The sequence below is a fragment of the Dermacentor silvarum genome, chromosome 11 (genome assembly GCF_013339745.2).
Source record: "Dermacentor silvarum isolate Dsil-2018 chromosome 11, BIME_Dsil_1.4, whole genome shotgun sequence".
Taxonomy (NCBI): Eukaryota; Metazoa; Arthropoda; class Arachnida; order Ixodida; family Ixodidae; genus Dermacentor; species Dermacentor silvarum.
In genome coordinates this window covers 64,202,899-64,220,015 of record NC_051164.1, presented here as the reverse complement: position 1 = coordinate 64,220,015, position 17,117 = coordinate 64,202,899, and positions in this window count along the sequence as shown.

Genomic DNA, 17,117 nt, shown 5'->3' with positions numbered 1-17,117 from the left:
GCGTGGGCCAACTTGAAATTTGGGAGACAAAAGCAAAAGTTAAGTGACAGCCGAGCCAAAGAATCCTACGCATTAGGAGGCAATTCTCTGAATTTCTGTAACTTCTTTCATTATTGTTCGCCTGGGTTGCCACGCAGTACAACGAGGGAAAAGAAATCACATGTACGCATGAAGGCTATAGTTTCATGCAGATACCGCAACATGGACTTACGAAATGTCTTGTCCATGAGCCATCGTTCATAGTCTTAGGATTGTTCGTCTCTTAACCTCGCATACCTAAGTGCGTTTTCGCGGACTGTCTTTGTCCGCGAGCACGTCCTTATTTGACGACGATCATTCGCTGCAGGGGGCTAGGGGAGAACTTTGGACACCGGACATTGCCTTCATATCGCTGACCCCAAGTACAAGCAATGGCTTGTCCAAGAGGAGTCCGGCCCGAAGTCTCCGTAGAGACTGCCTACACCCGAGAAGTCTTGTGGGGAAGGAAGCAGACATGCGAAGGGATGAGGGCACCAGTGGCCAATGAGGACAGAGCGGGAATCAGCGGAAAGGGAAAGATGAGGAGTTACAGGTGGCGATAAAGAACGAGCACCGTGCCAGGGCTGGGCAGTATCGAAGATACATGTATACCTTAGATGATATCTTAAAATACTTTTCGGCTGTCTTGTATCTGTATCGTGGTACATTCGGAAAGGCGTGTATATCATCTGTATTTTTCGATACATCCTGCGCACTGTGGTGGATCTTAAGAACAATATTAAGATACACCTCCATCGCGAAATCCATTAAGACGGCCAGAGTCACTCAAGACTTGTAAACGTCAGCATTAAAGCTTATTCAAAGAGACAATTTTATGCTAATTCGTATTTCTAAAATAACACGACCAGGCTTACGAACAAATCACAACGCAGTGAATAGTACGTGCTGCAGCTCTTTGAATTATCCTGAAAATGATCTCTCTGGTTTCATTCCTTGATAATTTTGAAGTTTTATGAATTTTTTAAAAAAATCGTCTGTTGCAAATAACATAATTGCAGTCCTTGAGCTGACTTGTTCAGGGAATAAGCGGACGTTACTTGCAAGAGAAATGGAAACAAATATTCAACGAATGAACAAAAATCACAAATTAACTTCTTAATTACTTACATTACGGCCCATATTGCAGTTTACGAATTGTAGCCGTTGAGCTTTTCAAGCATATCCCCTTAGAATGAATTTCCAGAATGACACCACGCAGTTTGGTTGACATTACCGGGCCTGAACTTCTTATAACCTTGCGAAAGCTTCGCTTTACCAGGGTCCTTTTTCAAGCGAAGCTTTCGTAGGATTATCAATAATTGACCATCTTGCCGACTAGTGCCGAACTAACCCCGGCGCACGAAAGGCGCCTGATGTTCATGGACTGTATGCGAGATTATACAAGGCGTGCCTAGATGTCCTTTGGCAGAGAGTAACATCAGGGCCGGTCAGGGTAGCAGCATAGAGTTTCTCACTATAACACCTAGAGGGTAATCTGGCGCCACCTTCTATGGGATTGACGGGATGTGTGTCTGCGAGGCTTGTGTTGGCTGATGTTGTACGAGGCTTCGTCTAAGACATGGGTATGGCTACACAAATAATGCGTTCTCAAAATAGAATCCACATAAAAGGCTTTCGTTCACCCATATTACATCTCTCAACAAAGTTTACTCACTTACAATGCAGAATCAAGCGAAAAAAAGCAAGAACAGACGACAAGTTGTTCCAAATCGAGCGAGAATCTTGTCGTCTGTCCTCCAACTTTAGCGGCCAGCTGATACTTCTTACGTTTCATTTAATAGTACATACAATAATAAGTCCTCAAAATTAAGCAAGACATGTTTTTGTGTGATGATAAAGTCAAAACAGTTTTTTACGTGCTGTTGTGGCAGAAAATGAATAACTGTGACAAACGGAACGGTGTTAGCCAGGTGCGTCTTCAAGGAGTCCTGGCCCTCCGAGAACGATTTATTGCCAATCCGAAATCACAATATACCAGCATTCCCATTTAGGTGATATAGTGAGAAACTATATGGGTAGCAGTAACCGTTACTGCGAAACCGACGTGGAATTTCACCCGACTTCAACGAAGATTTACACGTTCAGCAAATCATGAAGTTCTCCACTGGTTCTGCCAGAAACTCTTCTCTGAGAAGGCCCTATAGGGATCGATCGAAGGCCACTGTTTACGTCGGGACGAATTAAACCGCAGTCTACCGCACACAGTACACAGACTTATAGCGAACTGGTCCTTGATGAAGTGCTTCGCGAAGTAGCGGTTGGCGAGTGTGTGCGACTGTCAGTGGTACACTGCTCGTTCCTGTTGTTCAGCCTGGACCTCCTACCCCCGAAGTTGTTCCCGGTCTAATGCTGACGTTCGGTCACGCTCCGTCTTACGTTATACTTAGCGCTGAGCTTCGTGCTATTGCTGGTTCATTGCTAAACGTTTACGTCGATCTGCCTCGCGTTTTGCTTCAAGTTGAGCTTCACGTTGTTCTTGGTCCGTGGCCGATGTTCTGCTATGGTAGGCTTCGCGCTTTGCTTGGTGAGCTTGCTCACGCTGAACGCCACGTATATCGAAGTCGAGCTTGCTTGACGCGATGCTTCGTCTGCACCGTCTCTATACCTCTGTGCGCTTCCGCTTATATGGTCCACCTTGAAACGCACCTCTGTTGGCCACATCGTTGGGTATTAGAAGAGGGGTGCAAGTTGACACACATACGGAGAGAAGTGTAGACAATGCGAGGACCCCTACCAACTGTTTTATTAGGCCTTCATAATTCGCCCGTGTATTGTACACGCGCACGCGTTTCTTTCAACCAACGCACGACAACGCCCCTGCTAAGTCACGTGACACGCCCTTACTTCCATTCACGTGACATCTGCCCTTATTACCCACGCATCTCTATCGCTCATATCGTTCTGTGTCGAAGTGTTCGGCGATACAGCCAGCCAGCAGTAGCCAGCGACGCGAAAGGCCTGGAGAGTGGACAAGGAAAGGTTCGTTTTTAAAGAACAGGCATATACTTCTTTACAAATGAGTGACGAAATACAGACATTGATAGCTAACTATACGCGATGAAATGCTACGCGTTATTTTGCCCTCGCAGGTATCAGGCGCTTGACTTCACTTTAACTTGATGGACCAACATGCGTTCCTTGCATCTGTCTTTCGCCGCACGTTGGCAAAGTTCGAAAACTACATTCCAACGAAATCTTTTCCGCCTATGGCGTCCATTAGCAGACGACTTTTTTCCTGCTGCCTTCTGCGGGCCGTAATCGTCTGCCATGGTCGCCCTGCTGCGTGTCACGTGACTGAGATTGTTTTCTCCCCTTATTCGTCTTCTCTATCTGCCCCCCCCCCCCCCCCCCCTTTCTCTCTCGTTCTTCCTCTCTGCCTTTCTGAACTTGTGCCGGCGAGAAACGCCTAATAAGCATCTATAAGTCGGGTACAACTTTAGAAGGCAGTGACATTTGCCCCCTCAAAGGCGGGTGCACACGAGGCTCCACCAATGGGCGCGCACTCTAGACTGACGTCATGAGCCGGACGGCCTGTGACCCCGCCGACGGAGAACATGGGAACCCGCGCTTCGAAGTGGGCTGAGTCGCTTTAGCGGGACTATTTCTTTAGTCGCGGAGGCAATCGGCTGCTGCACTTCGGTCGTCTGGGCGGGGCCTCTCCTGTCTTCTCAAGTTGTACCCGACTGTCCGTGTGTGCGATAGGGGTGTGCCGACATTCGAAACTGTATGATAAGGAATTGAACATCGTCCAGTTCGATTCGCGATCATCGGATGATTTCTATACTGTTGCTATTTGTTAATACGGTTACTTCTCGAATATATTTTCTCGAATCGTGTAAACCCTCAAGTGTGCGCGATGAAGCATAGAAAAGTAGAGCAGAAGTGCGATGAATTTCATCGCGGTGGCCATAGTATACGTTAAAGAAGAAAAAAAGAAGAAACATGCAGATCTAAAGCGCATTTTGGAATCCGTGTGAATCGAGGCTTTCGTGCACCGAATAATGAATTCCATAAATTTTAACATTTTATTCCAGCGTCTTCGGTGCGAGGAACGCATGTCCCCTCGCACACCCATTCTATATATAAGCAATGTGACAAATCTGATATTGCCTGATATTTCTTCATTTCTTCGTATTTATTTTAAATGTACCGCCCGCTTCTTGGACCAATCCCTTGTTGTGGGTATAGTAACATTGTATATAAATCATCATCGTCGTAATCAGCCAGTGTCGACCATCTGAAAGTGCTAGAAGGTGTTGCCACGAGAGATGTGTACCTGCGGTTGTGGCCCAATAACAGCTAGCGTTTCAGCATGCAGTTGGTAGAAGAATGTTTTGGAGTGTGGAGAAATAGGCATTTCGCAGACTCGTTCCAAGCACGCCATGTCCAGGTTAGCCGATGCATAGCGATCGGTATAACGGCGGTGCAAAGAGCCTATTGATTATATCTTTATGCAAATTTCTCCGTGAGATAGAGTATAAGTATTCAGTTGAGATCTCACTTTCAGAAAGCACACTGAGAGGTACATTTATGCATGAATCGCTGCAAATATGGACGTGAAGAAAAAGAATTGGTGAAATTACTAAATTTTGGTAAAGCGTTGACGAGATGTCGAAATTACTAAATTTTGGTGAAGCGTTGACGAGATTACCTTGCGAGAACGCCCGAAGTAATAGGTGAGAACAGTGGGGAAAAATTGCAGAAACGTAACACTAACTGTCTAACATAAATCTGAACACTGCTCGTGTCCTGCACTAACTTGTCTGAAAATATTGTCGCGTCCCATTTGGCTCATAAGCTGATGACCAAATAAAGGTTGTAAAGGTTCCACCGAAACCACTGAATGTAAACCCTCGAACAATGAATTACTCGCAGCACATAGAAGAGTTTCGTTGCCAAAAATAAATTGCGCGTTTTAGCTCTGCCAAGGTTTGAGAGACTATGGGCAACGAATGTTTGGGCACAACTGCCTTAGGGTCGTTGGTACACGTTCTCTCCGAAAAATGCGCGCCTGACTCATACGCATCCAACGGAACAGCCGGGTATTTTGGTGGTTCACAAGTCCATTCGATACCAGAGAACTGTGTCGGCTTAAAGATCCATGAGCCAAACCACAGTCCCAAACCTTTAGCACAGTCCATTCGTGCACCGGAGATGGTGCAAAATTCCTCGGTCTTGGACACCGAAGTTCTCATACTACGCTTGTCCGTACAAGAGAAACCGAGGTCGTCCCCAAATGCCCGTACTTTTACCTCACTTCCAAAAGCACTGAAACCACGAATATCGCTAGAGAGAATTACTCTTGGTAAAGCCTGATTAAGCAGGAAAGGCATTTTTGTATATTCGATTAACTGCCGCCTCTGTGATGCACCGGAAACTATAAAACACTGTTTTATTAACTCCAAGGACGCCATCTTATTTCGGGACGTTCTCCGAAGGACTTTTAAAAAGGATCTTGATGTAAATCCTATGATACCTTATGCCACCTAAATGTGAAAATGTTCCTTTTCACATGGTGCTACTTACGGGGTTGCACAGTTTACGGGAAAATAAATGCAGAACCCCCAATAGTATCTTCGCAGTCACATTTCATTCAGATGTTTTACCAATTGAGATACTTTTACGTCCAAAGGGACTTCCAACCGGACTGGTATCCATTGATGATGAAGTGCATCTTTCTTGCCTCCCTTTTACCCTTTCAGAGAAATGTTTATTGTAATAATTCTACTGTGAAGGGAGGGGGGGGGGGGTTGTTTTGTGCTTGTAGACGCGGCTATGGCTGTTCTCGCCGCTAACTTACGCCCGTATGTTTAATATTTGTAATAACTACCATGGAAAGCAAAAAGCGGTTGTGGTCTAATGGTTAAAGCACCGCGCTGATGCGCTGAGGGACGGAGTTTCGAATTCCGCCGCGAGACGCGAATTTTTCGTCTCCTTTCCGTGAACAAAAATTATCATCATTCAGCAATTGCTCATGCACCCGTAATCAAGCAAAAATACGATGGCTCATACCCCCGTAAGGCAGACGCTACAAGCTCTCAGCAAAGCGAAGCGAAGAGTGCATACATTCATTGCAGTCACCCATACAGGACAGCATACGTTTCAATAAAGAACAAGCTCAAAACAAGCATCCGAACCATCAACAAAGCATTGCATACCTCCCTCGGCAGTTGTACGTATACTGGTGGTTTTGCAACAGCTTCGCTGGACATCAACGTTCGCAGGGCTGAGATGGCGAGTATTTTTTTTTTTTTTTCTAATGAACGAAAATCTACTTAGCGAGAACCCGATCAGCGGCCCACCTACCGACTGACTCAGGCGAAATGGTAAGCAAGGAAGCCATGGCTTTAAAAATTTGCTTCCTATACGATCGGTACACTTTAACCTATTCTTTGAAATCCAACGCATTTAGTCAAATTTGGTGCAGTGGTGGTTGCCGAGCTTAACGATTAATGCGTTTAAGTGTTCAGTTAGAAGCTCCCGCGGGCCTTACTTCAAACTGCGCAGCATCGCCTTCGCGCTGTCAAGCACACCCACAGGCACGTGGTGTGCCTTGCGTGCTACACGAAATGGCGACAAGGTTTTGAAACTCGAAGCGGTTGACGACTGCTCTGTAACGTTTGCAGGCACTCCCCGAATGCAGGGTTTATGGTTTCTCCTTCCTGCAGTTCCCGTTTGTTTTGATCGACCGCATAAACAAACTACAGCGCGCGCGCCAAGTGACCTTGTGCGCGGCATGTGACGAGAGGCCTTGGGCGTCGGCCGAACCCCCCCTCAGCGCCAGAGCAAATTATAACCGCACCTTACCCAACGATATACTAGCTGGTTTCTCGCAACGCTTTTGAGCTGGCGTGCCAGCAGGGTTGGGCGTCTCTCTCTCTCACCCTAACGCCCCGTCATCCACTCACATGACGCGCTCGCGCGCCAGAGTCGCCGCACCGTCCTTCCCTGAGGGTACTATCACGCCGAAGCGCCCGCCAAGCGTGAAAATGTGTGCAAGCAGACAAGAGGGGGATTGCACCAAGCTTTTAATTGCGCGTGTGATAGACTGAACCCTCCCTATAACTTAACTGATCGTGACTACTACTGTCATGCTGAGTTAGCTCAACTACACACACACACGGAACAAAATACCGTGCATATATCGGGTGTTTCAGCGAACACTTTCATAAATTTTGTAGGTTGTCCTGTGGCAGATAGCTCAATTAGTTCATTAGCTGGTCTACTCGAAGAGTACATTATACTTGCACGTAAAATAGAAATGCATAATCGACTAATTAACAAACATTCACTAATGAAGTTTTTAACTAAATACATTATGGCCCATATTGCAATTTACAAATTTTGGCCGTGGAAATTTGCAAGGCGACCCGGGTCCACTTGGAACGAATTCTCAGGATCACACCAGTTTCGAAATACATTTTATTGGGATAGCAATTATATGGACACTTCAAGCGGATTTCTGCCGTCGGCGTCACCGTCGTCGTCGCCATCGCCGTGAGGTTCCGTATAAAGTCCAAGGGCGATAAAATTGTCGCCGCGCGCCGTATGTGCTAGTGGAAGCGCCGGGCGCTTTCACTGAGAGCGAACGCACGGCGGAGAGCAAACGCGACTTCCATCTCGCGAAAGGCCGTAAGGGTATGGGAGGGAGGGTGGGGGGGGGGGGTAGGTTGGTGGCGTCTACTCTGCAAACAACTGTGCTTGTACTTTGCGCCGGTGTGGGCTGTCGCGCGCACCGTGTCTTGAAAGCGATCTCCACACGGCTGTGACCTTTGTATGCGCTGTGCTTTCGCCGCTCAGTTTCCGTTGAAGCGATAGACCGCACAAACCTTCGCTCGCTGCGGCGGCCACGCGTGCTCACGCCAGCGTTTTGACAGTGGTCTGCGATTATCGAGTGTGATCGATTCATGTTTGCTTGTGCGCGTTGACGCCATGCTTGTTAATTTAGTTAGTAAGCGAATGTGTCCAAGTTTATGCAGCCGATAAAACTACTAACCCTACTCCGTATAGCTCTCTACTAATTTGGTATCGCAATTGATGCGTCGCCTTTCGAGCGAAACTGAGACATTTTTTTAATTCCCGAACTTTGCGGAGAAATGCATAGTCGTTCCAGTTGCTTTCTTAACAAAACGTCGTGTTATGCTATTGAAGCACAAAAGTAACTGGACCGGTTGCGTCCTGAGGCGTCGCAGTGTCGTTTAGAGGGTTATTTAGCCGCATACACTTTAACATGGGGGACGCTATAACTTGCATGCGTGTTCTAGTGAGCTTTGTAATATTTCCTACAGCAGTGTTGCACAAGGAGCGGGGCATTCAACTGACTGCCGCTAAATAAAAAAAATTAAAACGTTCGGTGTCTAGGCAGCGTTACTGCGGCCATGAAAGCGAAGACACACATGTTGTGTCCTTTTAGAATGCCGTAATTGTCATGAAACGCCATGACGTATATTGAAATATTCACTAACGACGCTAGATTGGAGGTCATTCAGTTTAAGGAAATTATACTGGGAGCGTGGCCGACAAATGACTATGCCACAGTCCTGTCTAAAAGCTTTGAAGAAAAAAAAATTTCAGTACCACTGACATACATCGATACATAGGTACTATTAGAGGATCTATACATGACCTACAGGGTCCTTTTCTATTAAAAAAAATAAGAAAAAAAGAAAAAGGCGTGCAGATTTAACGCGCTGTTGGAATCGCTGTTATGCAAATAATTTTGCAGGTAGCTGCCTTTCCAGCATCGTTCAAGGTTCCGTGAAGCGTTATACCAGATGTAACAACGTAAGGTGAGCAGTTGTGTGCTCGTCACTATAGCATGTGTGAGACATAGCCAGAAGACGACGCTGATGTCATGACGACTGATTTTTTGCGTGCATGTACTCTCTGACGAAGAACCATTACCGTATCTCCTGTCCAGGGAGCTTTCCTGTCCCGTTATGCGACCTCCATGGGCCGGTGCCGAAGGCGGTATCTAGTATACGTACAATGTTGCGCAGCGTCTGCCTAGCTTCCTCTACTACGAGGAAAGGACGGGGGAATGTGGGCGGACCCCGATGTTGGAGGGGGGGTCCACTCAATAGCACAGCGACTCAGAGCGCTCGCTGCCACGAGGGAAGAGCGGGCGAAAGTGGCACGCTCTCGCTTTTCTTTCTTCCTTTTTTTGTGTGTGGCCTCCGAGATTAGCGCGTACCGGCTGGTTACACGCGCAAATCTCGGAGCCCATGCTTTCCTAAACAACGTGTGGCGGTGCGACGTGACGTGGGCGAAAAGGCAGTTGAATGGTAGTTCGAGGACCCAGCTGTTAGCCTCGCGGTCTCTTTTGCCCGCCGGATAAACCCGGCGTGGGTCTTCGAGGTCCCAGATGGACAGCGCAGCTTCCATGCGTATACAGGGTGTTTCATTTTAGCTGCACCAAATTTTTAAAAATTGCCTGTGGCAGATAGCACAATTATAATCCTTGATATAAACTACTCGATGAGGTGGCCATTACTTCCACGAGAAATCAAAACGCCTAATTGATTAATTAGCATAATTACGCTAGTAAACTTTTTAATTAATCATTTTATGGCACATCTTTCAATCTACGAATTATAGCCGCTGAGTTGGCAAGGCGTATCCACTTGGAACGAATTCTCAGGACTGAACCAGTTTTTAGATATTAATTTTTAACGTGTCCGACGAAACGTATGGGCGTTCCAGTTAACTTTTTGAGGAAAACGCTGTTTTATGCATTGAAGCACAAAGTTAACTGGAACGCCCATGCATTTGGTCGGACACTTTGAAAATTATTATCTCGAAACTGGTTCAGTCCTGAGAATTCGTTCCAAGTGGATACGCCTTGCGAACTCAGCGGCTATAATTCGTAGATTGAAAGATGGGCCATAAAATTATTAATTAAAAAGTTAATTAGCGTAATTATGCTAATTAATCAATTAGGCGTTTTGATTTCTCGTGGAAGGAATGGCCGCCTCATCGCGTAGTTTAGATCAAGGATTATAATTCTGCTATGTGCCACCAGGCTATTTTTAAAGATTTGGTGCAGCTAAAATGAAACACCCTGTATATATTGGGAAGCTTCGCTGCGCGATATGCGCGGTGCACGAGCGTTTTCGCATTCCGCCCCCATGTGAACGCGACCGCCGCGGCTGGTAAACGAACCCGCAACCTCGCTCTCAGCAGCCAAACGTCATGGTCTCTGAGAGACACCGCGGCGGGTCACACGCAGACGAGACAACTTGCGCACTTAACTGGTGAGGGCGCCAAGGAGTGCACGGTAAAATCCCAAATCTCGGTAATCAATTACCAGTGTGTCCGTGAACCTCCGCAGAGCGGGCAGGCGCCGCGACGACCGGTCGGAGAGCTTTCTCAAGAGTGTTTAAAGCTCTTATTTTACGCAGGCGCGAATATTCTTATTGCATTTGGAATTTCCTTACACAGTGTGCCTTGTCTAGTGCGCGTGGTTGATCTGAACTCTTCTCTCTCTCACTGTTTTTCTCCCCTCATCCCCCTCTCCATGTGTAGGGTATAGCCGACTGGACGAATTATTCTCTCTTCCTGAGAGAGTGAAAGCAAAAGAGGAAAGGTATAGGTATTTCTTCGGAACTTTACGGGTTTGCTTAGAGCTGACATCATAATGCATGCCTACAAAGAGTTTCCATTAAATACGCTGAATAAGAAGAAAGTAATAGTAGTAGTGGTATTGTATTAGTAGTAGTAGTAGTAGTAGTAGTAGTAGTAGTAGTAGTAGTAGTAGAGTTTTTTTCCACCCTGTCGGCGTGCGCTATTTTCAAGCTGTCTTCGACTCCAAACCAACTCACACTGACTAATACACCGGCAGCAATTCACAACCAGTCGGTCGAGCGGTTTCTCGTTCTCCGTCTCTTCCTCGCGGAGCATTGCAGGTTTAGCACCGCGAACGTGGAAAACAAAAACTTAATTGCCTAGCGGATGCTGCATGATCTACAAGGACGAGGCGCTTAACCAAAGAGGAACAGAGAGAGAGAGAAAGAGATAAAAAACATCACCGCATATCCACGAAGTTGTGAATGAGGATGAGTGGGCAAAACACCGGGGGATCGTTAGGGGTAAGCCTGAATCCCCCGTATATATATATATATATATATATATATATATATATATATATATATATATATATATATATGTGTATATACATGTGTGTATATACATGTGCACAGTATATAGAGCGCTTATATAGCCCTTGTGCACCGCAGTGCCCCTAGCGGTTTCCATGCAAACCAGAGCTACGGACAACGGACGATGACGAGGGACAAGGCTCGGCCCTAAGGTGCTTCGCCCCTAAAACTTCATTGCTGCTCAGCGATGGTAGAAGAGCCGGCGGCCTCAGTCCAGGCCTCCTTTTTCAGCTTACTTCGGGGCGGATGTGACGTGCGCGGCCAGATATTCTTATTCCTGGAGTCTTACGGCCACCACACCACAATCGGACACTGGTGCCATCATCGTAATCGTCATCGCCTGTCACGCTCGCGATCCAGCTCTCCGGTGGACCTTGCCTATCCCGACCGAGCACGATTTTATGCTCGATTCATGGGCGCCGCCATATTGGGCTGTTACACAAACAATTTCCAACTTTTATGAGAAGTGAAGTCACGTAACACGGCCATAATGGGGCGCTGAACGCATTTATACAACTATTTTCACGATTGCGAACCGACTGTATCAACGTACACTTCGTTGTTAAAGACAGAAAACAGCAGCGTTAGCAGCCCAAGATGGCGGCACCTAAACGCTTCCGTAAAATAGCTAAACGCCGCTGATGCAACAAGAATACCCTGCACAGCGCTGGCGCAACTTGTTTTACGCGTATACCCGCGTGGTTGGCAGCCCGCTACGGTGAAAGCGCGAGCATTGATAACCCCTCCGGTCGACCTTGCGGGGAATACCTTGGCGCGCGCACGGCGATCCGCCTCCGTCGCGTTCTAATAACTAGACGTCAAGGGGGGTTGGAAGGACGTTTTTCCAGAGGCGCACTCACTGACGGCGTCGCAGCGTCGATCCACGCCGTCTGCAGCGACGCCGCTCAGTCGGCATTTCTGCACCGCTGCATCACGCAGGGGCTCGCTCGTCGAGCTCACGTGTGTTTGCAGCGCTTGCCAAGCCAAGGATGTAGCCAGACTATTAGGCGGGCGCCATTAAGGTCGCGAGACCGAAGACGGCGCCGTGTGTGTTTGTGTGCAGGAGGAAGTAATGTCGCTGTGAGAAGCAAAGGAAAGGGTGTGAGAGTGTGGTTTGGCACTGAGCGTCGTCCAAATGTCGGTCGAATTGCATCACCCTTAGCGCGGCCCGGGCATTGCAGTGAAAACGGGCGGCAAACGCGGACGCGCCGCTGTAGCACGCAGCCTTGCCTTCCGGTGTGACGGTTGGCGGAAGAGAGATTGTTTTGGAGGGGCGTGTTTACAATTTGTGTATAGGGCGACCGCACGGAGTATTTCGGAGAAGGTAAAACAAGTTCCCAGGGTCGTTTATCGAATGCCTATCTGTGATGCTTGACGACTTTAGGAATAGTGCATGAGCCTCCGTATTTGAAACATAAGGTGCACGCGTGTTTGTGCGTGCGTGCGTGGGTGGGTGAGTGAGTTTTGACTAAGCAAGACGGAAGTCATCCCGCATCACTTGAATGAACCGGTGGGGCTTTGTAGTCATAACCTTCTTCTCGAACCACATCCCCGACATGTATATGTACCAAATCAAAACAGGCTGATTTATCCTTCTTTGAAAATCGACCCTCGAGAATGAAGAAGAAAAAAAAAATGTCGAGGAAGGAAAAACGAAACGAAACTCAAATTCTTGCCAGTACTGGAACTCCGGCTGCCTTTGCGGTTCCAGCAAAGCTGGAGCTCTTATACATATTGCGAGCTGAAGAGTTATTTTGTTTCGCACACGCATCGGTGTCTGCGCGGTTACAGCGTCGTCCGATCTATCTATCTATCTATCTATCTATCTATCTATCTATCTATCTATCTATCTATCTATCTATCTATCTATCTATCTATCTATCTATCTATCTATCTATTTTTCACGGAAAGTGGAGCGTCTCTTGTTGTTTCGCACTTACACAAGGCTGCATCCGTCGTCACGGAACGTTTAAAAGCAACTATGCCTACGTATAGAAGTCGGGATGTTCTTGGATTGGTGACTACTCGTATGGAGCGTTCATTTTTGAACACCATGCAAATCTCTAATGAAATTTGTGAGACACATCAGGGGAATTAACTGCGCTGTTGAGCGTTCAAGTCGTTGCTTTCTTTTTTTTTTTTTTCGCACACCGTTGAATTGGGAGCTCATATACTGCACAGAACCTAATCTGGCCCTTGAAACCCCGCATGAACCACGACCCCGCGCACATAAGAAAGGCAAGAAACAAAAATTAAGGAAAACGAGGGTAAGCGAGGCATCAAACGACGTTTGTTGAGTAAAACACGTCACAAACCTAGGATGTCGCCAAACAGGGTTTTCTTTTTTTTCTCTCTCTCTCTTTTTTGGGGGTGGGGAGTTTATACCGCACGTGGTTGTCTACAACTGCGAGACACTGCAAACAGGATTTTATTCACTGAATCGCCCTTTCAACCGAAGACAAAGTGAGTATACACGCTTAAAATGGCGTATACGCTTAAAAGCTGCTGCGGAAAGACACAACATCTCTTGGTTTGCTCTCGTGCTGCGTGGATGGATCGAGCACGTATACAGAGGCACACCCTGTCGATCGATAAATCGAATGACGGAAGAGAAAGCCATCGAGTGTTCCTGGGAAAGCCCTCGGCAGGACATTACTGTTTGGGTGGGACGAGGGAGGGGGGAGCGGGTTCTTCCGGAAGGATTCACATCAGAGGAAACAAATAAAACAAGGACGAAGAAAGAATAGAGCACACCATAGATCTGACTTTCAGCTGAGTGTTCCAGCCCGAGTTGCGGTTATCTGCTTCTCTTGCTCGGATGACCGCAACAAATGACTATAGACGGGACTTTTCTGGTAATGACTGCAGTATACTGTGATATTTCATAGTGTTGTTGTATTGTGTGTGTTGCTAATCTAATGCGGATATCTTGAATAAGTAGTGTAAGACACTACAATGACCTTAACTCAACGGCCGCAATATGTGCGGTGCAAACAATATCTGTATACGTGCGGTATTTAATACAAGATATGTGTGCAGAGCGCGTCTGCATGGATAGCAAGGATAAATATAATGCTTTGTATGGATTGGTTCGGTTTGTAGCTATAGCGTCGCGAATCGAAAATAAAGAGTTGTTTTTAAACGGACGATAAAGATATCGTCCGTTTAAAAACAACTCTTTATTTTCGATTCGCGACGCTATATGCCGGTCCCGACGTGGGACTAGCCGGGTGCGCGACGAGTTCGCGTCCTCGCCGGACCTGTAATAAAAGTTATTTCACTCACTCACTCACTCACGATAAAGATAAACATTGAATTAAGCTTCTTAATGTTAGGCCTAACATTTTTCGTTCCATCGCTCTTTTTCGAGAACAAGTTAAGGACCGCACAAAGAGCGATTGAACGAAAAATGTTAGGCCTAACGTTAAGAGACAGGAAGAGAGTGGTGTGGATCAGTTAGCAAACGGGGATAGCCGATATTCTAGTTGACATTAAGAGGGGGAAATGGAGCTGGGCTGTCCATGTAATGCGTAGGATGGATAACCGGTGGACCCAGGGGCGGATCCAGGTATTTTCTGAGGGGGGGGTCAGCTTTTGTCGATGATGATGATGATGGCTCAGGCGTTGCGCTGCTGAGCACGAGATCGCGGGATCGAATCCCGGCCGCGGCGGCCGCATTTCGATGGAGGCGAAATGCAATAACGCCCGTGGGCTTACGTTGTAGTGCACGTTAAAGAACCCCAGGTGGTCAAAATTAATCCGGAGCCTTCCACTACGGCGTGCCTCATAATCAGAACTGGTTTTGGCACGTAAAACTCCAGAAAGATGAAGAAGCCCTATAGCGAAGCCAGGTATCGGTTTCTCCGAGCTTATAGGAAAATGACATTACCCAATACAGCCATGTGCTTGGCGGCTGTGCCTGATAATACAGGGTGTTCAAAACTAAGCTTGATGCTTTTCTTAAAATTAGGCACTGGGAGGCACTCGAAGACCACCTGTGCAATTAAGTTATGCGGCCAGGGGGGCACAAAGTGAGATGATAATTATCGCTGTGAGCAGCCCAATTAACTAAAATTGAACAATTATTTTTTGTCGACTGCAGTAAGTGGGTATGTTTGTATTGAAAACTTAGAGGCAGTCGTGTTTCTACACAGTATCAGTCGGAAGAATTGTTTCTAGCGTGTTCGTGCTTCGAGATATCCGACTCCAAATTTCCATTGTACTGCGCAGAGTTATCGACTCGACGCGAGAGCGGTTTATGCTTTGCGTTGCTGTGGAAGGGAGTCATTTTGAACATTTTTAGGGCATTGACATCTTGATGGGTGAAGTGTTGTCATGAAATTTGTGCATGACAACACCAAATTTAAAGCGGCAGTATGAAATATTCGTTAGCATAGCTAAAAAGTTTTCTGCTGTTCATGGTGCCGTTGTTACTCTTGATTTCAATAAAACTTACAATACTTGGAAATCAGCAGTCACTTTATTTGCGTAGCCCAGGCAAGGACCATGCCCGGTCGTCTAGTCACCATTACGCAGGCGCACTGCCCTCCGGCTTCTCTGCGCGCGCCATTATCTCGGCATGGCAGCTGCCGCCATCTTTACAGGCTGCGCGGTCGCGTGTTACGACAGCGGTTACGGGTTCTTCGATTTTTTTTTTTTATTTCGCCAGCCGTGAGGGGAAGGGGGACAGTTATTATCTTTGCCAATGCCTCCGCCGCGTTGTCAGAGTAAACGCCGCACCCAACATCCGCGTCACATCAGGGAGGAGCTTTGCGCCGATCCTCACTCTCTTGCATGCGTAATCATGTGAACGACAATTAAAATTTGTAGTTGGATATCTCGGAGCATAGACACGCTATGCTCGCGGACAACTTTCGGTGGCAATGAAGGGAAAGCTACGGGCGCGTGGATGCTGCACATGTGTTACCGCGCCAAGTAGTCCGGCAGCGTTTGACAGTGCTTTTGGTTGCTCGGAACAGACGCTGAATCGACGCAACTTCCACGTGCGACGATTTCGCGTTTGCCCAGACGCGGAAGGGAAAAGCCGCAAAATGAGTAAACTTTTACACTCAGTGGTGTGTTCTGTCTTATTTAACTGTTACTAATAAGCTGTTTATGTTTACTCTTTGCCAACATAAACCAACGTGGATTAAAACGCGGGACTCTTTTCAGAAGCACCCTCACTTGTGAGCGCTTTGCCTCCGTAGCTTTCCCTTCATTGCCACAGAAAGTTGTCCGCGAGTAAAGAAGGATTCTTTGAAGTGAAACTGTGTAGAAACACGACTGCCTCTAACTTTTGAATACAAACATACACACTTACTGTAGTCAATAAAAAGTTAATTATTCAATTTTAGTCAATTCGGCTGCTGACTAGCGATAATTATCATCTCACTTTGTGTCCCCCTGGCCACATAACTTATTTGCGCAGGTGGCTTTCACGTGCCTCCCAGTGCCTCATTTTAAGAAAACCATAAGCTTAATTTTGATCACCCGGTATATCTAGCCTGTATTGTTTCTTAAAATAAAATTTGGGATGATCTGTCGCAGGTTCGTTATAAACGTGTAAGCACGGGTCCATCTTTGGAGTTCTGTTGGGACACCTTGATTTCCTTAAGAAGATTCCTTGTGTTCGGCTGAGACACCTTCGTTTGCTTTGGAGCAACGCTCCGCTCCAACGCGGCAACCACTGCGCTGGTTGTTTACGATATGCGAATCACCGCGTATGAAGACTCACGACGGCACCTACAGGAAGAACGATGTGGCGTAGTAGCCGTGAGCGCGAGCCAGCTAGCGTCTTGATATTTTGTTTCCCACGCGACGTCATCCTTTTACACAAGGCGCGCATCTGCTCCCGTTTCTCTAACCACGCGACGCCATCCTATGCCCGCGCAATTCCTTTCTCTATACCCGCGCGCTGGCGTT